Source organism: Rhinoderma darwinii, unplaced genomic scaffold (assembly GCF_050947455.1).
Source record: "Rhinoderma darwinii isolate aRhiDar2 unplaced genomic scaffold, aRhiDar2.hap1 Scaffold_4304, whole genome shotgun sequence".
In the NCBI taxonomy this organism is placed as follows: Eukaryota; Metazoa; Chordata; class Amphibia; order Anura; family Rhinodermatidae; genus Rhinoderma; species Rhinoderma darwinii.
The window spans coordinates 56,318-76,368 of NW_027463821.1; the positions used below are offsets into that span (position 1 = coordinate 56,318).

General features: G+C 47.5%; 6 non-coding genes and 3 pseudogenes across 6 annotated transcripts; all 9 read right to left on the minus strand.

Moving 5' to 3' along the window:
• Window positions 1-2,316: 2,316 nt before the first annotated feature.
• LOC142711612 (U2 spliceosomal RNA) lies at window positions 2,317-2,418 on the minus strand (annotated as a pseudogene).
• Window positions 2,419-3,700: 1,282 nt separating this feature from the next.
• On the minus strand, window positions 3,701-3,891 carry LOC142711579 (U2 spliceosomal RNA). The gene has a single exon (XR_012869963.1). It is a non-coding gene; the product is annotated as a U2 spliceosomal RNA (small nuclear RNA).
• A 1,282-nt stretch (window positions 3,892-5,173) lies between these two features.
• Window positions 5,174-5,364, minus strand: LOC142711580 (U2 spliceosomal RNA). Its single transcript, XR_012869964.1, has one exon. It is a non-coding gene; the product is annotated as a U2 spliceosomal RNA (small nuclear RNA).
• A 1,282-nt stretch (window positions 5,365-6,646) lies between these two features.
• On the minus strand, window positions 6,647-6,837 carry LOC142711581 (U2 spliceosomal RNA). Its single transcript, XR_012869965.1, has one exon. It is a non-coding gene; the product is annotated as a U2 spliceosomal RNA (small nuclear RNA).
• Window positions 6,838-8,119: 1,282 nt separating this feature from the next.
• Window positions 8,120-8,310, minus strand: LOC142711582 (U2 spliceosomal RNA). The gene has a single exon (XR_012869966.1). It is a non-coding gene; the product is annotated as a U2 spliceosomal RNA (small nuclear RNA).
• A 1,282-nt stretch (window positions 8,311-9,592) lies between these two features.
• On the minus strand, window positions 9,593-9,824 carry LOC142711607 (U2 spliceosomal RNA; annotated as a pseudogene).
• A 6,291-nt stretch (window positions 9,825-16,115) lies between these two features.
• On the minus strand, window positions 16,116-16,306 carry LOC142711585 (U2 spliceosomal RNA). Its single transcript, XR_012869968.1, has one exon. It is a non-coding gene; the product is annotated as a U2 spliceosomal RNA (small nuclear RNA).
• A 1,282-nt stretch (window positions 16,307-17,588) lies between these two features.
• LOC142711586 (U2 spliceosomal RNA) lies at window positions 17,589-17,779 on the minus strand. Its single transcript, XR_012869969.1, has one exon. It is a non-coding gene; the product is annotated as a U2 spliceosomal RNA (small nuclear RNA).
• A 1,282-nt stretch (window positions 17,780-19,061) lies between these two features.
• LOC142711595 (U2 spliceosomal RNA) lies at window positions 19,062-19,235 on the minus strand (annotated as a pseudogene).
• Between the last annotated feature and the right edge of the window lie 816 nt (window positions 19,236-20,051).

Genomic DNA, 20,051 nt, shown 5'->3' on the forward strand with positions numbered 1-20,051 from the left:
AACTTCGTCCATCCTCTTCGATGGGGCAGTTGAAGTCCCCGGCCATCACCACTGCCCTAGTGGTGGCGAGCTGGGTCCGCAGGGTCTGGAATAGTTCCAGGCGCTCAGCCTTCATAGGGGGAGCGTATACGTTGATGAGCCTAATCGGCTCTCCCGCCCAGGAACCGTCTACGACCAACAAGCGGCCACAGGCGAGCTCCTGGACAGAGTCAACAGTAAATACGCTTCCCCTAATCAGGATGGCAACCCCTGCAGACTTACAGTCGCCCCCACCAGACCAGTAGGACGGGCCATGGGTCCACTGCCTGGCCAGATGATGGTATGACCTGGAAGAGGGGAGAGTACATTCCTGCAGCATAAATACATCACTCGACTGCTTGGAAAGAAAAGTTAGCACCATCTGACATCTAGTCCTATCTCTAACACTCCTCACATTGAGGCTAAAGATGTTAAGTTTAGCAGCCATGGGGGAGAATAAAGAAGGTTAGTGCAAACGATACACCTTAGTTACCAGTCCGGTCGGGCGGATCCTCCTCGCCTGGCGGGTCCGAAAGATCCAGCAGGCCCTCTGACAGAAATTGTTCCAGGATTGTAGCCACCTGGATGTCTGTTGTGAAGTCGATGACCTCAGGTTCAGACACGAGTTCCTCCACCATCTGCTCCATTTCCTCCTGCTGCGCAAGGGAATCTTCGCAGATTTCCACGACTTGTCGCTTTGAGGACTCAGCCGCTGGGCTGTCCCTCACCTTTCTCTTCCTCTGGATGGCGCCTGAGGAGACAAGAGGGGGAAAATCCTCCAGGGAGAGGGCTCCAGCAGCTGGAGGGGAAGATGTTAGTGCTGCTGGAGCTGGGGAGAAGGGAGGCTGGGTTGGGAGAGGTGCAGGTGACAGGACCACTGAGATGGGTGGGTAGGAGAAGGTGAGAGCCTCAGTGGGGGTGACAGGGGTTGGGGACGGGGGGGTGGGGAGGGCTGGGCGAGGGAGGGTGGGAGGGGTAGGGCGAGGGAGGGCCGGGAGAGTGGGGGGAGGGACTGTCGTCTTCTTACCATCCTTCTTATTCCCGGTCTTCTGCGCCGCTGGAGCTCTGGCTGGGGCGGGGTTCCCTCTGGCCGGGGCTTTCGCCGCTACAGTTGCCCAGGATCGATCCCTCTTCGGGCAGTCCTTGTAGGAGTGGGCTGCTTGTCCGCAGAGGTTGCACATTGTCCGTTTCGGGCAGTCTTTGGTCTCGTGTCCTGTTACCCGGCAGTTCTTGCAGGCGTCCTCCTTGCAGTCCTTCACCGAATGACCCTTCTTGCTGCATCTCCTGCAGATCTGCGGCATGTCCGGGTAGTAGATGAGGCCGTAGGAGTTGCCCAGCGAGAATGACTGGGGCAGGTGCTGGAGGCCGTCTTCCGCGCTCGAATCCTTGTTCAGTCGGACGATTACCGACCACTTGCCAGTCCAGAAGCCGAGTCCGTTCAGGATGTGGGTGGGTTCCCTCACCACTGTGCAGAACCGCTTCAGGAGCGTGGTGATGTCTTTGCCGGGGGTGTGTGGGTTCCGCATTGAGACCGTCACCCGCCTTTCCTCTCTTTGGACAGGGCAGTTGCCCACAAAGCGAGAGAAAGGGGATTCAGGCCTCGCCGCTTTCACCATCTCCCAGTACCTTCTGCAGATGTTGATCGAAGCGAAGGTCACGAAGAACATCCCGGTCATGAAGGCCTGGATGCTGATGGTCTCCGGCTTAGCGAAGCCCTGGTCCAGGAGCATCTTCTGGCAGAACACTTCTTCCGTCATGTCCGGCACTCTCCCGTCCACCTCCTTCAGCTTCAGGGCCACCGTCTGCTTCATCCAGGGCTCCAGGGTTGGAGCAGCCTGGTTCGGCTTCCTGGTGGCCTGTTGGCTTGAGGAGGCTTCAGGAGGAGATGTCCTGGCCTGGGTCTGCTCTCCTGGTCCATCAGCCTTCTCCTTCCGGGTGGCAGGGTTGCTGGTTGAGGCCATGGCTTCTTCCAGCTGTTCCTGTCGCTTGGGGAGGATCTTCGATAGCTCTTTCCCGAAGGGGGCGGAGCTATGCAAATCTTCTCCTTGCTGGCCGAGGTTCTTCCACGAAATTTCTTCCGCAGCGGTTCCTCGTCGAGCTTCTTCTTCTGCGGCCGAGCTTCTTCGAAGATCCCCTTCAGCAGCGGCTCTTCTCCGAAGTTCTCCTTCTTCTTCCCGGCAGCGATCTCCCGGAGCTTCTTCCCCGATGGCGGCTTCTCCCTTCTGGATCGTCGTCTTCGCTGGTTCTTCTCCGCAGTTCGTCGCCGGCTTCGTCTGGAACGCTCTTGGATCGCTAAGCTAGTGTTTATAGCCCCCAGTGGTTCTCCGAGCTATCTATCCTTACAAGGACTGATAAGAACAGATACTACACTTGATCTTAGCCAAAAGGCCGAGAAGCGATAACCCGAGCGGCCCTTGCCTTGCCCGAGCCTGTCCCATACTGCTGTTCACCCCTTGCAGCGATTCAGCCTACTCCTAGGCAATTCCATGGGGCCCTGCAGGCTCACACACATTTACAGCTACTAAGCGGGAGGTGAATAAAGGCCGGAGAGGAAGCCAGACAGGATTTGCTTCTTTTGCTTGCACCACAATGCAGTGCTGAAAGAGGAGGAATCTACATAAAAACGCCTTCCTGGCAACGCCCAAATGCCCTCCTGCCATGCAGATAAACACTGGCAGCGGCAGCAAGTGCATGCCCACAGCCACCCCTTGTTCCTTCACACCTTGTATCAGCTTTAATCCAGTCCTGTGCTGCCTGCTGAGCAGCACTGAACAACACTGCCTGGGCCCAGGCTTTTATCTCTGAGGCAGGCCCCATTATGATGTCAGAAAGCTGGCTCTGGAATCCTGAGGGCTCCACTATGACACGTGCAAAGTTCCGTCTGAACTTTATATAAGACTGTGAGGCTCAGTCAGTCACTCAGTGTTGCCTGAGAGGGCAACACTGCAACAGCCGGCCGCCAGGCTGTCTTTTTTTTGCACATTTATTTGCCTCCAGGAGGCCACAAGAGGGAGACAAGGGACTGCAAAATGGAAAATAGGCATCCACCAACTTTACAGACAACTTCTCTTTGCTCCTACAACCTCCATCCTTGCACAGTTTGTTATTCTTCCAGGTAACATAGTAACAAATCCAAATTGCTGCTCTCTTTGTAGGCAAGCAAGGGTTTGTTGCAACTGCAATTCTTACTTCTTCTTGAAATGTAGGGACGACAGTACATTCCATCACATCCACCTAGTGTACACAGGTAGGTCCATTGTGGCGGGTAGGCGGCTGGCTGCTTTAATGGCTGTTTGCTGTTCCCCTACTCCACTCCACTCCACTATTTGACTGTGGTGCTGCATCAATCAGTGGCTGGCTCAGGTGCAGCTCTTTAACTTACCTAGGAGGGAGGGAGGGAGGGCGGAGAGAAGACAAGGAAGGTGAATGAGCTGTTCCAATGTGAAATGCCGGAAACACAGAAACACAGAAGACACACACACACACACACACAACAAGAGGTGGCAATGTATTCATTAATTGCATTTAATAAATGAGCTCATTATCACACATGACTGTACAAATGCATTGTCCAACAGGTGTTGAAATAATGGGATTAAAAGGGGAGATCCCTTCAGAAAGACAGAAACAATGGCAAAGAGAAAAAACACTTTTGGAATCTGATTTTAGTCAACACATAAGGGAAGGGTGCACCGGTCCTGGAAATACTGCAATACCAGGTCAATGCGTGGAGTGGACAGAGCAAGCTCTATTTCCATCTCCCTGTTCTAAAAATCCATTTAATATATGGTCCCCAGATAGGGGACGTATCAGATATTAAACTGATAAGAACAGATACTACACTTGATCTTAGCCAAAAGGCCGAGAAGCGATAACCCGAGCGGCCCTTGCCTTGCCCGAGCCTGTCCCATACTGCTGTTCACCCCTTGCAGCGATTCAGCCTACTCCTAGGCAATTCCATGGGGCCCTGCAGGCTCACACACATTTACAGCTACTAAGCGGGAGGTGAATAAAGGCCGGAGAGGAAGCCAGACAGGATTTGCTTCTTTTGCTTGCACCACAATGCAGTGCTGAAAGAGGAGGAATCTACATAAAAACGCCTTCCTGGCAACGCCCAAATGCCCTCCTGCCATGCAGATAAACACTGGCAGCGGCAGCAAGTGCATGCCCACAGCCACCCCTTGTTCCTTCACACCTTGTATCAGCTTTAATCCAGTCCTGTGCTGCCTGCTGAGCAGCACTGAACAACACTGCCTGGGCCCAGGCTTTTATCTCTGAGGCAGGCCCCATTATGATGTCAGAAAGCTGGCTCTGGAATCCTGAGGGCTCCACTATGACACGTGCAAAGTTCCGTCTGAACTTTATATAAGACTGTGAGGCTCAGTCAGTCACTCAGTGTTGCCTGAGAGGGCAACACTGCAACAGCCGGCCGCCAGGCTGTCTTTTTTTTGCACATTTATTTGCCTCCAGGAGGCCACAAGAGGGAGACAAGGGACTGCAAAATGGAAAATAGGCATCCACCAACTTTACAGACAACTTCTCTTTGCTCCTACAACCTCCATCCTTGCACAGTTTGTTATTCTTCCAGGTAACATAGTAACAAATCCAAATTGCTGCTCTCTTTGTAGGCAAGCAAGGGTTTGTTGCAACTGCAATTCTTACTTCTTCTTGAAATGTAGGGACGACAGTACATTCCATCACATCCACCTAGTGTACACAGGTAGGTCCATTGTGGCGGGTAGGCGGCTGGCTGCTTTAATGGCTGTTTGCTGTTCCCCTACTCCACTCCACTCCACTATTTGACTGTGGTGCTGCATCAATCAGTGGCTGGCTCAGGTGCAGCTCTTTAACTTACCTAGGAGGGAGGGAGGGAGGGCGGAGAGAAGACAAGGAAGGTGAATGAGCTGTTCCAATGTGAAATGCCGGAAACACAGAAACACAGAAGACACACACACACACACACACAACAAGAGGTGGCAATGTATTCATTAATTGCATTTAATAAATGAGCTCATTATCACACATGACTGTACAAATGCATTGTCCAACAGGTGTTGAAATAATGGGATTAAAAGGGGAGATCCCTTCAGAAAGACAGAAACAATGGCAAAGAGAAAAAACACTTTTGGAATCTGATTTTAGTCAACACATAAGGGAAGGGTGCACCGGTCCTGGAAATACTGCAATACCAGGTCAATGCGTGGAGTGGACAGAGCAAGCTCTATTTCCATCTCCCTGTTCTAAAAATCCATTTAATATATGGTCCCCAGATAGGGGACGTATCAGATATTAAACTGATAAGAACAGATACTACACTTGATCTTAGCCAAAAGGCCGAGAAGCGATAACCCGAGCGGCCCTTGCCTTGCCCGAGCCTGTCCCATACTGCTGTTCACCCCTTGCAGCGATTCAGCCTACTCCTAGGCAATTCCATGGGGCCCTGCAGGCTCACACACATTTACAGCTACTAAGCGGGAGGTGAATAAAGGCCGGAGAGGAAGCCAGACAGGATTTGCTTCTTTTGCTTGCACCACAATGCAGTGCTGAAAGAGGAGGAATCTACATAAAAACGCCTTCCTGGCAACGCCCAAATGCCCTCCTGCCATGCAGATAAACACTGGCAGCGGCAGCAAGTGCATGCCCACAGCCACCCCTTGTTCCTTCACACCTTGTATCAGCTTTAATCCAGTCCTGTGCTGCCTGCTGAGCAGCACTGAACAACACTGCCTGGGCCCAGGCTTTTATCTCTGAGGCAGGCCCCATTATGATGTCAGAAAGCTGGCTCTGGAATCCTGAGGGCTCCACTATGACACGTGCAAAGTTCCGTCTGAACTTTATATAAGACTGTGAGGCTCAGTCAGTCACTCAGTGTTGCCTGAGAGGGCAACACTGCAACAGCCGGCCGCCAGGCTGTCTTTTTTTTGCACATTTATTTGCCTCCAGGAGGCCACAAGAGGGAGACAAGGGACTGCAAAATGGAAAATAGGCATCCACCAACTTTACAGACAACTTCTCTTTGCTCCTACAACCTCCATCCTTGCACAGTTTGTTATTCTTCCAGGTAACATAGTAACAAATCCAAATTGCTGCTCTCTTTGTAGGCAAGCAAGGGTTTGTTGCAACTGCAATTCTTACTTCTTCTTGAAATGTAGGGACGACAGTACATTCCATCACATCCACCTAGTGTACACAGGTAGGTCCATTGTGGCGGGTAGGCGGCTGGCTGCTTTAATGGCTGTTTGCTGTTCCCCTACTCCACTCCACTCCACTATTTGACTGTGGTGCTGCATCAATCAGTGGCTGGCTCAGGTGCAGCTCTTTAACTTACCTAGGAGGGAGGGAGGGAGGGCGGAGAGAAGACAAGGAAGGTGAATGAGCTGTTCCAATGTGAAATGCCGGAAACACAGAAACACAGAAGACACACACACACACACACACAACAAGAGGTGGCAATGTATTCATTAATTGCATTTAATAAATGAGCTCATTATCACACATGACTGTACAAATGCATTGTCCAACAGGTGTTGAAATAATGGGATTAAAAGGGGAGATCCCTTCAGAAAGACAGAAACAATGGCAAAGAGAAAAAACACTTTTGGAATCTGATTTTAGTCAACACATAAGGGAAGGGTGCACCGGTCCTGGAAATACTGCAATACCAGGTCAATGCGTGGAGTGGACAGAGCAAGCTCTATTTCCATCTCCCTGTTCTAAAAATCCATTTAATATATGGTCCCCAGATAGGGGACGTATCAGATATTAAACTGATAAGAACAGATACTACACTTGATCTTAGCCAAAAGGCCGAGAAGCGATAACCCGAGCGGCCCTTGCCTTGCCCGAGCCTGTCCCATACTGCTGTTCACCCCTTGCAGCGATTCAGCCTACTCCTAGGCAATTCCATGGGGCCCTGCAGGCTCACACACATTTACAGCTACTAAGCGGGAGGTGAATAAAGGCCGGAGAGGAAGCCAGACAGGATTTGCTTCTTTTGCTTGCACCACAATGCAGTGCTGAAAGAGGAGGAATCTACATAAAAACGCCTTCCTGGCAACGCCCAAATGCCCTCCTGCCATGCAGATAAACACTGGCAGCGGCAGCAAGTGCATGCCCACAGCCACCCCTTGTTCCTTCACACCTTGTATCAGCTTTAATCCAGTCCTGTGCTGCCTGCTGAGCAGCACTGAACAACACTGCCTGGGCCCAGGCTTTTATCTCTGAGGCAGGCCCCATTATGATGTCAGAAAGCTGGCTCTGGAATCCTGAGGGCTCCACTATGACACGTGCAAAGTTCCGTCTGAACTTTATATAAGACTGTGAGGCTCAGTCAGTCACTCAGTGTTGCCTGAGAGGGCAACACTGCAACAGCCGGCCGCCAGGCTGTCTTTTTTTTGCACATTTATTTGCCTCCAGGAGGCCACAAGAGGGAGACAAGGGACTGCAAAATGGAAAATAGGCATCCACCAACTTTACAGACAACTTCTCTTTGCTCCTACAACCTCCATCCTTGCACAGTTTGTTATTCTTCCAGGTAACATAGTAACAAATCCAAATTGCTGCTCTCTTTGTAGGCAAGCAAGGGTTTGTTGCAACTGCAATTCTTACTTCTTCTTGAAATGTAGGGACGACAGTACATTCCATCACATCCACCTAGTGTACACAGGTAGGTCCATTGTGGCGGGTAGGCGGCTGGCTGCTTTAATGGCTGTTTGCTGTTCCCCTACTCCACTCCACTCCACTATTTGACTGTGGTGCTGCATCAATCAGTGGCTGGCTCAGGTGCAGCTCTTTAACTTACCTAGGAGGGAGGGAGGGAGGGCGGAGAGAAGACAAGGAAGGTGAATGAGCTGTTCCAATGTGAAATGCCGGAAACACAGAAACACAGAAGACACACACACACACACACACAACAAGAGGTGGCAATGTATTCATTAATTGCATTTAATAAATGAGCTCATTATCACACATGACTGTACAAATGCATTGTCCAACAGGTGTTGAAATAATGGGATTAAAAGGGGAGATCCCTTCAGAAAGACAGAAACAATGGCAAAGAGAAAAAACACTTTTGGAATCTGATTTTAGTCAACACATAAGGGAAGGGTGCACCGGTCCTGGAAATACTGCAATACCAGGTCAATGCGTGGAGTGGACAGAGCAAGCTCTATTTCCATCTCCCTGTTCTAAAAATCCATTTAATATATGGTCCCCAGATAGGGGACGTATCAGATATTAAACTGATAAGAACAGATACTACACTTGATCTTAGCCAAAAGGCCGAGAAGCGATAACCCGAGCGGCCCTTGCCTTGCCCGAGCCTGTCCCATACTGCTGTTCACCCCTTGCAGCGATTCAGCCTACTCCTAGGCAATTCCATGGGGCCCTGCAGGCTCACACACATTTACAGCTACTAAGCGGGAGGTGAATAAAGGCCGGAGAGGAAGCCAGACAGGATTTGCTTCTTTTGCTTGCACCACAATGCAGTGCTGAAAGAGGAGGAATCTACATAAAAACGCCTTCCTGGCAACGCCCAAATGCCCTCCTGCCATGCAGATAAACACTGGCAGCGGCAGCAAGTGCATGCCCACAGCCACCCCTTGTTCCTTCACACCTTGTATCAGCTTTAATCCAGTCCTGTGCTGCCTGCTGAGCAGCACTGAACAACACTGCCTGGGCCCAGGCTTTTATCTCTGAGGCAGGCCCCATTATGATGTCAGAAAGCTGGCTCTGGAATCCTGAGGGCTCCACTATGACACGTGCAAAGTTCCGTCTGAACTTTATATAAGACTGTGAGGCTCAGTCAGTCACTCAGTGTTGCCTGAGAGGGCAACACTGCAACAGCCGGCCGCCAGGCTGTCTTTTTTTTGCACATTTATTTGCCTCCAGGAGGCCACAAGAGGGAGACAAGGGACTGCAAAATGGAAAATAGGCATCCACCAACTTTACAGACAACTTCTCTTTGCTCCTACAACCTCCATCCTTGCACAGTTTGTTATTCTTCCAGGTAACATAGTAACAAATCCAAATTGCTGCTCTCTTTGTAGGCAAGCAAGGGTTTGTTGCAACTGCAATTCTTACTTCTTCTTGAAATGTAGGGACGACAGTACATTCCATCACATCCACCTAGTGTACACAGGTAGGTCCATTGTGGCGGGTAGGCGGCTGGCTGCTTTAATGGCTGTTTGCTGTTCCCCTACTCCACTCCACTCCACTATTTGACTGTGGTGCTGCATCAATCAGTGGCTGGCTCAGGTGCAGCTCTTTAACTTACCTAGGAGGGAGGGAGGGAGGGCGGAGAGAAGACAAGGAAGGTGAATGAGCTGTTCCAATGTGAAATGCCGGAAACACAGAAACACAGAAGACACACACACACACACACACAACAAGAGGTGGCAATGTATTCATTAATTGCATTTAATAAATGAGCTCATTATCACACATGACTGTACAAATGCATTGTCCAACAGGTGTTGAAATAATGGGATTAAAAGGGGAGATCCCTTCAGAAAGACAGAAACAATGGCAAAGAGAAAAAACACTTTTGGAATCTGATTTTAGTCAACACATAAGGGAAGGGTGCACCGGTCCTGGAAATACTGCAATACCAGGTCAATGCGTGGAGTGGACAGAGCAAGCTCTATTTCCATCTCCCTGTTCTAAAAATCCATTTAATATATGGTCCCCAGATAGGGGACGTATCAGATATTAAACTGATAAGAACAGATTTTTTTTTTTTTTTTTTTTTTTTTTTTTTTTTTTTTTTTTTTAAACCATTCAGGTTGGTTATAAGCGACAAAATCTAAACAGCTTAATTTTCAGCTTGTGTCGTGACTTAAAAACCATTCATCATCATGGTCCATTTTATTCATTTTCAAATACAGAAAGAGAAAGAAAACAACAACTACAACAATAATAACAAGTCTATTCTATCTATATCTTACCAGGAATCTCCACTTTTTGAATTTCCACACTCCTTCTGCATCTAAATTGCCACCACCGCGCTGTCTGTCCCACAAATATATTACATATAATCTAGACAGTACCATTTTCACACATTCATTGACCGACACAAATTTGCTCTTAAACACCCATAAATTCCTCACATCCCATACACTTTCCATCACACATACCATAATAAACCATAAAATTCTCTCCTTTGCCCTGCTACAAGCGCCCATACCAAACATAGCAAGTTTCCAATTAACAAAGGTAACCCCAGCAAGTTCCTTACATAAACCTCCCACCCTTTTCCACACTTCATACGAAAAATCACAGTCCCACACCAAATGCCTCACAGATTCTCGCGCACCACATCCATCCCTTGGACACACTTCATACCTAATTAGCTCTCGCTTCTTTTGTACTTCTCTCACAGGCAAAATATCATGCAAGGCCATCCATACAACATCACGCTGCCTATTGGACACACCTTTTATACTCAACTTCTTCCATACCTCAGATGCCTCATTCGTCCTTAGTCCACCAATAGCACACTCTGTCTCTCTTGCACGCAAACTCTTAACCACACCCTTCTTTTTATACTCATTCATTGGCACCGCTAGCAAATCATGCTTCCTTACAAATTTCTCAATCATCACATACCATACAGGACATTTAAAGGCAACTGGCACTCTTGCATCTCTCTTCCTCCAATTTAACCCATACAACATCCATCCAGCCATATACATCACCATAAATGCACTTTTATTATTTTTCCCCATCAAAGTGACCACAGTCTTAATATAACTTAATCCCAAGAAAACCTCAACATTGGGAAAGCCCAATCCACCCTTCTCACCTTGTTTGTACACATATTCCCTTTTTAACTTCTCCATTTTGCTACCCCAAAAAAGGTAAAAATTAATTTCTCCGCTCTCTTCATCTTCCTAAAGGAAGTAGGAAAAATAACTGCAACAAAAAGCAAAATGGGCAATATAACCGCCTTAATAATCATGACTTTCCCTGAAAGAGTTAATTCTCTCATCCTCCAAAAGTTCAACTTTCTTTCAATACGTAAGCCACATCCATCCCAACTTTCATTACCTTTTAAATCATCATTGAACTTTAACCCTAGAATTTTAATTGCCCCTTCTTCATACATAACATCTTCCAATCTCACATTCCTATCACCAAAGCACTTGAAACTACATTTATTCCAATTTACTTTAAAAGCAGATGCCCCACAAAACACATTCAACAACAATTTTGCCCTATTCATAGCCGCAAGATTCTCACTAACAATCACAACATCATCCATATAACCTAATACCTTAACACTTTTACCCCCACTTCCTGGGATCAACAAACCTCTCATCACCTTCTCTTTCCTTATCATACATAGCAAAACCTCAATCACACTAACAAATAAGATGGGGGACATGGGACATCCCTGTCTAACCCCGGATTCCACTTTAATCTTTCTACTTAGCCAACCATTCACCAAGACCTCACTTGTCACTTCACCATACAAACATCTAACCGCACTTACAAATTTTTGGGGGAACCCCATTTTGACCAAGACATTAAACATAAAGACATGCGACACCCTGTCAAAAGCTTTCTCAAAATCAACAGCCAACACCATACACTTCTGCTTCCTGTCCTTACAATCACCAATCAAATCTCTTAACAGCATCAAATTATCAGTCATACTCCTACCAGGCACTGCACACACTTGATCTTCACCCACTACCTGGCCAATCACTTCACGCATACGATTTGACAAAATTTTACTGAAGCACTTATAGTCTGCATTCAATAAGGTAATTGGCCTCCAGTTCCCCAAACATTTTTTGTCCCCTTTCTTATAGATTAACACAACCACTCCTTCTTTCATTGATTCACTCAAACAGCCATTATTCCACATAAACTGGCATACCTCTACCAAATCCATCCCGATTATATCCCATCCTTTCTCATACACTTCAATTGGAATCCCATCCTTCCCTGGTGTCTTATTCTTTTTTGCACCTTTCACTGCTTTCATAACTTCATCGACAGAAATCTCATCACACAAACATTCTCCCTCTTCATTTTTGAGCACCCCTTCCAAACTATTCAAAACTTCATCCACCAGACCTCTATCAATCCATTTATTCTCATACAGCTCCTTATAAAATGATTCCACCTCTCTCAAGACATCACCCCCACCAACACATTCTCCCTTATTATTAACAACCATCTCAATATCATTTTTCTTCCCACAAACTTTTTTAAAGAAAAACCTCGTACACTTCTCATTTTTATCCAAGTATTCTACTTTTGACCTATATATAATTTCTTTCCCTCTTTTTTCAAAAAACTCTCTAGCTTCCTTTTTAGCCTCACTCATCAAGTCATCCACATCAATACCAAGCATACTAAGTTTTCGCAACCACTCAATTCTAGTATTTAGTTCTTTATATTTATTCCTTTTCATGGCAGCTCTTTTATATCCCCATTTTTTAAAGAATTTTTTAATTTCTCCTTTCACCCAATCCCACCACTCTAGTATATTTTCAAAACAATTTTTTTGAAGCCTCCATCTAGCATATGCATACTTAAATTCTCTCATCACTTTCTCATCTTCCAACAAGCTCACATTCAGCTTCCACACCCCACCCCCATAAGAATTTTTTACATTCCCCTCCATACCACCTCTCATACATACATGATCAGAAAAAGAAACATCAAATTGAGAAAAACTTTTACACTTAATATTTTTTGAAAATAACATCCGATCAATTCTGGATTCAAACCCACCCCTATCTGCCTTATAAGTCGCTGGTGGTGGCTTACCTAAGTGTAGCTCTGCTGCATCTAAAAAAGAACAATCATTAATCATTTGATTCAGTTTCTTCCCAGTCACATCTAACTTGGCTCCTTCAGAAACACAATTGAAATCCCCTAATAATATCGTTGGGATCTTCCCTGTCAAATATAAACTTAAATTTTGAAATAAAATTAATCTATCCTCCTTTCCCACTGGAGCATAAGTATTGACAATTCTAACCCTCCACCCTTTACAGTTAACCACTGCCACAACACACCTGCCCACCTCCACTACCATGTAGCTCTCAATTTTTACATTTTTATTCCCCACCAAAATCCCCACACCATCATTTTTATTTTTGTTTGAGCCCGACCAAATATATTGACCGTGAGGCCAGTCCTGATCACTCAAAGACTCTGCGATGCCACATTCCTGCAGACAATACACGTCAGCTCCCAAAAGATTTAGATAATCCAAGACAGATGATCTCCTGGTCTTAGACTTAATCACTCTGACGTTTAGGGATATGACATCAAGTGTAATTTGGGTAGCCATATTTTAACATATGTTGCCAGATGACCATAAATTCCCCATTGCCTCTTCAACCTTTGCCTTCTGGGGGCTGGCAACCGGACGTGAAGATCGAACTTCCAGCACCTTCGTCTAAAAAAGGACTGTCAGATGGGATGCTTGATGCAGGATAGGTCCTCTCAGTTATAGGACTCATACTGTTCCCACTTGTAGGCGACAACTCCGTACGCAGTCTTTTGGCAACCGAATTGCATTCCACCTCAAGGAGTCTTGCAGAGGAGACTGGGAAATCTCCTTGTCCACCGCACTCCACCTGTTCCAGGCCGGTCTCACACCATGAAAGGATAGGGGTCTTAGACAAAGTGCTTCTAGCCTCTTCCTCTCCTTGCAAGAAGGTTTGTGCGTCAGGGAGCTGGGGCAACACTGCCTCTACCAGGGATACCTCCATGACTGCACCTTCCTCAACTCCACCACCAGACATTTCTCCAGAAGAGGATTCCCGACCGGGGATTTGAACACTCCTCTGGGCTTCCACATGTTTTGGGGCGGGGCGCCCACGATCACGCTTCTGGGCACCAACGACCTCCCCAGGCGCACTAGTAATCGGTCCTGCAGCTTGCGCACTTGCCACCTCCGAATACAACCTTTTTGCGCGCAGGTTACAATCCTTGAAGGCGTGTCCTTCTATGCCACATACGTTGCACACGATCTTGTTGGTACAGTCTTTAGCCTGGTGCCCGATTTGATTGCACCTTCCACACTGTGCAAAGTCCTGGACACAGTCCTCCTGGACATGTCCGAAAATCTTGCATTTACGGCAGAATCTTGGTGCGCCAGGAAAAAAGAGGTACCCCCTATCTCTTCCTATTGAAAAATTCAAGGGCGGATAGCGGATACCACCAGGGCTAGATGGATCTTCATGGAACTTAACAAAGAATTTGTACTTCCCAGTCCATAAGTCCTCACTATTCATCACCCGATGTGAAAATTTCACTGAGGAGCAGTGCTTCCAAAGAAAGGACACAATATCCTCTCTTGGCACAAAAGGATTGTACATAAAAACCACAAGTGGAACATCTCCCATGTTGTACAAGATGGTGAAGGTTAGTCCATCCAGAGAAGGATTTTGCAGATTCTCCCTCAAGGCCATGTATAGATTGTTGCATGCAGCAACAGAATTTAAGACAAGAATAAAACGTCCCACCTTAGGATCTTGAAGACACACGATGTTTTCCTTCAGAACTCCAAGCAAGCCGAAAATAACTTCCTGCACCACGCACTTCAGAGAAAAATGATCCTGTCGTCCATCTTCCACATCAATCCGGAAAGCATACTTAACCCGGGCCTCCCCGGTTCCAGCAAAGCGTATAGCGACGCCCATGTTGATCACCTTCGAGTCTCCTGGACAACCCCCTATAGCAGCATGCAGCTTAAGCCATTTTCATGGCGATGCTGCAAGGCCGAGGGTCGACACTCAAGACTGCCCAATGACTAAGCCACGAGAGCTTAGCCAAAAGGCCGAGAAGCGATAACCCGAGCGGCCCTTGCCTTGCCCGAGCCTGTCCCATACTGCTGTTCACCCCTTGCAGCGATTCAGCCTACTCCTAGGCAATTCCATGGGGCCCTGCAGGCTCACACACATTTACAGCTACTAAGCGGGAGGTGAATAAAGGCCGGAGAGGAAGCCAGACAGGATTTGCTTCTTTTGCTTGCACCACAATGCAGTGCTGAAAGAGGAGGAATCTACATAAAAACGCCTTCCTGGCAACGCCCAAATGCCCTCCTGCCATGCAGATAAACACTGGCAGCGGCAGCAAGTGCATGCCCACAGCCACCCCTTGTTCCTTCACACCTTGTATCAGCTTTAATCCAGTCCTGTGCTGCCTGCTGAGCAGCACTGAACAACACTGCCTGGGCCCAGGCTTTTATCTCTGAGGCAGGCCCCATTATGATGTCAGAAAGCTGGCTCTGGAATCCTGAGGGCTCCACTATGACACGTGCAAAGTTCCGTCTGAACTTTATATAAGACTGTGAGGCTCAGTCAGTCACTCAGTGTTGCCTGAGAGGGCAACACTGCAACAGCCGGCCGCCAGGCTGTCTTTTTTTTGCACATTTATTTGCCTCCAGGAGGCCACAAGAGGGAGACAAGGGACTGCAAAATGGAAAATAGGCATCCACCAACTTTACAGACAACTTCTCTTTGCTCCTACAACCTCCATCCTTGCACAGTTTGTTATTCTTCCAGGTAACATAGTAACAAATCCAAATTGCTGCTCTCTTTGTAGGCAAGCAAGGGTTTGTTGCAACTGCAATTCTTACTTCTTCTTGAAATGTAGGGACGACAGTACATTCCATCACATCCACCTAGTGTACACAGGTAGGTCCATTGTGGCGGGTAGGCGGCTGGCTGCTTTAATGGCTGTTTGCTGTTCCCCTACTCCACTCCACTCCACTATTTGACTGTGGTGCTGCATCAATCAGTGGCTGGCTCAGGTGCAGCTCTTTAACTTACCTAGGAGGGAGGGAGGGAGGGCGGAGAGAAGACAAGGAAGGTGAATGAGCTGTTCCAATGTGAAATGCCGGAAACACAGAAACACAGAAGACACACACACACACACACACAACAAGAGGTGGCAATGTATTCATTAATTGCATTTAATAAATGAGCTCATTATCACACATGACTGTACAAATGCATTGTCCAACAGGTGTTGAAATAATGGGATTAAAAGGGGAGATCCCTTCAGAAAGACAGAAACAATGGCAAAGAGAAAAAACACTTTTGGAATCTGATTTTAGTCAACACATAAGGGAAGGGTGCACCGGTCCTGGAAATACTGCAATACCAGGTCAATGCGTGGAGTGGACAGAGCAAGCTCTATTTCCATCTCCCTGTTCTAAAAATCCATTTAATATATGGTCCCCAGATAGGGGACGTATCAGATATTAAACTGATAAGAACAGATACTACACTTGATCTTAGCCAAAAGGCCGAGAAGCGATAACCCGAGCGGCCCTTGCCTTGCCCGAGCCTGTCCCATACTGCTGTTCACCCCTTGCAGCGATTCAGCCTACTCCTAGGCAATTCCATGGGGCCCTGCAGGCTCACACACATTTACAGCTACTAAGCGGGAGGTGAATAAAGGCCGGAGAGGAAGCCAGACAGGATTTGCTTCTTTTGCTTGCACCACAATGCAGTGCTGAAAGAGGAGGAATCTACATAAAAACGCCTTCCTGGCAACGCCCAAATGCCCTCCTGCCATGCAGATAAACACTGGCAGCGGCAGCAAGTGCATGCCCACAGCCACCCCTTGTTCCTTCACACCTTGTATCAGCTTTAATCCAGTCCTGTGCTGCCTGCTGAGCAGCACTGAACAACACTGCCTGGGCCCAGGCTTTTATCTCTGAGGCAGGCCCCATTATGATGTCAGAAAGCTGGCTCTGGAATCCTGAGGGCTCCACTATGACACGTGCAAAGTTCCGTCTGAACTTTATATAAGACTGTGAGGCTCAGTCAGTCACTCAGTGTTGCCTGAGAGGGCAACACTGCAACAGCCGGCCGCCAGGCTGTCTTTTTTTTGCACATTTATTTGCCTCCAGGAGGCCACAAGAGGGAGACAAGGGACTGCAAAATGGAAAATAGGCATCCACCAACTTTACAGACAACTTCTCTTTGCTCCTACAACCTCCATCCTTGCACAGTTTGTTATTCTTCCAGGTAACATAGTAACAAATCCAAATTGCTGCTCTCTTTGTAGGCAAGCAAGGGTTTGTTGCAACTGCAATTCTTACTTCTTCTTGAAATGTAGGGACGACAGTACATTCCATCACATCCACCTAGTGTACACAGGTAGGTCCATTGTGGCGGGTAGGCGGCTGGCTGCTTTAATGGCTGTTTGCTGTTCCCCTACTCCACTCCACTCCACTATTTGACTGTGGTGCTGCATCAATCAGTGGCTGGCTCAGGTGCAGCTCTTTAACTTACCTAGGAGGGAGGGAGGGAGGGCGGAGAGAAGACAAGGAAGGTGAATGAGCTGTTCCAATGTGAAATGCCGGAAACACAGAAACACAGAAGACACACACACACACACACACAACAAGAGGTGGCAATGTATTCATTAATTGCATTTAATAAATGAGCTCATTATCACACATGACTGTACAAATGCATTGTCCAACAGGTGTTGAAATAATGGGATTAAAAGGGGAGATCCCTTCAGAAAGACAGAAACAATGGCAAAGAGAAAAAACACTTTTGGAATCTGATTTTAGTCAACACATAAGGGAAGGGTGCACCGGTCCTGGAAATACTGCAATACCAGGTCAATGCGTGGAGTGGACAGAGCAAGCTCTATTTCCATCTCCCTGTTCTAAAAATCCATTTAATATATGGTCCCCAGATAGGGGACGTATCAGATATTAAACTGATAAGAACAGATACTACACTTGATCTTAGCCAAAAGGCCGAGAAGCGATAACCCGAGCGGCCCTTGCCTTGCCCGAGCCTGTCCCATACTGCTGTTCACCCCTTGCAGCGATTCAGCCTACTCCTAGGCAATTCCATGGGGCCCTGCAGGCTCACACACATTTACAGCTACTAAGCGGGAGGTGAATAAAGGCCGGAGAGGAAGCCAGACAGGATTTGCTTCTTTTGCTTGCACCACAATGCAGTGCTGAAAGAGGAGGAATCTACATAAAAACGCCTTCCTGGCAACGCCCAAATGCCCTCCTGCCATGCAGATAAACACTGGCAGCGGCAGCAAGTGCATGCCCACAGCCACCCCTTGTTCCTTCACACCTTGTATCAGCTTTAATCCAGTCCTGTGCTGCCTGCTGAGCAGCACTGAACAACACTGCCTGGGCCCAGGCTTTTATCTCTGAGGCAGGCCCCATTATGATGTCAGAAAGCTGGCTCTGGAATCCTGAGGGCTCCACTATGACACGTGCAAAGTTCCGTCTGAACTTTATATAAGACTGTGAGGCTCAGTCAGTCACTCAGTGTTGCCTGAGAGGGCAACACTGCAACAGCCGGCCGCCAGGCTGTCTTTTTTTTGCACATTTATTTGCCTCCAGGAGGCCACAAGAGGGAGACAAGGGACTGCAAAATGGAAAATAGGCATCCACCAACTTTACAGACAACTTCTCTTTGCTCCTACAACCTCCATCCTTGCACAGTTTGTTATTCTTCCAGGTAACATAGTAACAAATCCAAATTGCTGCTCTCTTTGTAGGCAAGCAAGGGTTTGTTGCAACTGCAATTCTTACTTCTTCTTGAAATGTAGGGACGACAGTACATTCCATCACATCCACCTAGTGTACACAGGTAGGTCCATTGTGGCGGGTAGGCGGCTGGCTGCTTTAATGGCTGTTTGCTGTTCCCCTACTCCACTCCACTCCACTATTTGACTGTGGTGCTGCATCAATCAGTGGCTGGCTCAGGTGCAGCTCTTTAACTTACCTAGGAGGGAGGGAGGGAGGGCGGAGAGAAGACAAGGAAGGTGAATGAGCTGTTCCAATGTGAAATGCCGGAAACACAGAAACACAGAAGACACACACACACACACACACAACAAGAGGTGGCAATGTATTCATTAATTGCATTTAATAAATGAGCTCATTATCACACATGACTGTACAAATGCATTGTCCAACAGGTGTTGAAATAATGGGATTAAAAGGGGAGATCCCTTCAGAAAGACAGAAACAATGGCAAAGAGAAAAAACACTTTTGGAATCTGATTTTAGTCAACACATAAGGGAAGGGTGCACCGGTCCTGGAAATACTGCAATACCAGGTCAATGCGTGGAGTGGACAGAGCAAGCTCTATTTCCATCTCCCTGTTCTAAAAATCCATTTAATATATGGTCCCCAGATAGGGGACGTATCAGATATTAAACTGATAAGAACAGATTTTTGATTGAAAAATGCTTTATTGACAATCAATCGTCATCATACAAACATTACTGCGACGCAGCGCAAGCCATGAAGCAGCAAATAATAAATAATAACAGTCGTCAAACATAACATGACAGTATAATACACAGTACAGGCTAGCCTATGCTATACATTACACCACATGCTACACTAACATTCTTGCATTCACTAAAGCCAAACAACAAAGCATTACAGACAAGTGATGGGATAGGGGAGTGGGTAGGAGGGGATAGGGAAGGGGGAAATCACAGGCCCGAAGCTTTATTGAAAGACAACACACAAGAAGGGAGAGTGGGGGGAAGGGGAGTATCAGTCCTCTTCCTCATCGACGTCCGGGCTGTCCCAGGTGGAATAGTCTCTGAGCAGGCTGTGGATCAGCCTGCGGCAGTCCTGGACGGACACACTCTCTCTCCGCAAAATCAGACGGTTTCTGGCAAACCATATAGCGTCCTTAAAGCAGTTCATAAGGCGCCAGGCTTCCTGGATTGCTCCATCCGTGGTATTCCCAGGAAATAGTCCATAAAGTACCGAGCGGTACGACAGTCTGTTCCTGGGTACTGAGTCCTTGAGTTCATGTTCCAAGGCTTTCAACAGACCCTGTGCAAAGGGGCACTGCCAGAAAATGTGCAAAGATGTTTCCTCCGTGAAGGGGCACCTGGGGCAGTACCGGGTCTTGCACAGGTTGCGGGCATGCATGAATGACCTAAGAGGCAGTCCTCCCTGGATGGCCATCCATGAAATGTCCTTGTGCCCGTTGGTCAACCTGCCAGATGACACGTTAGTCCAAACAGTCTCCAACGTGTCGGCATGAAG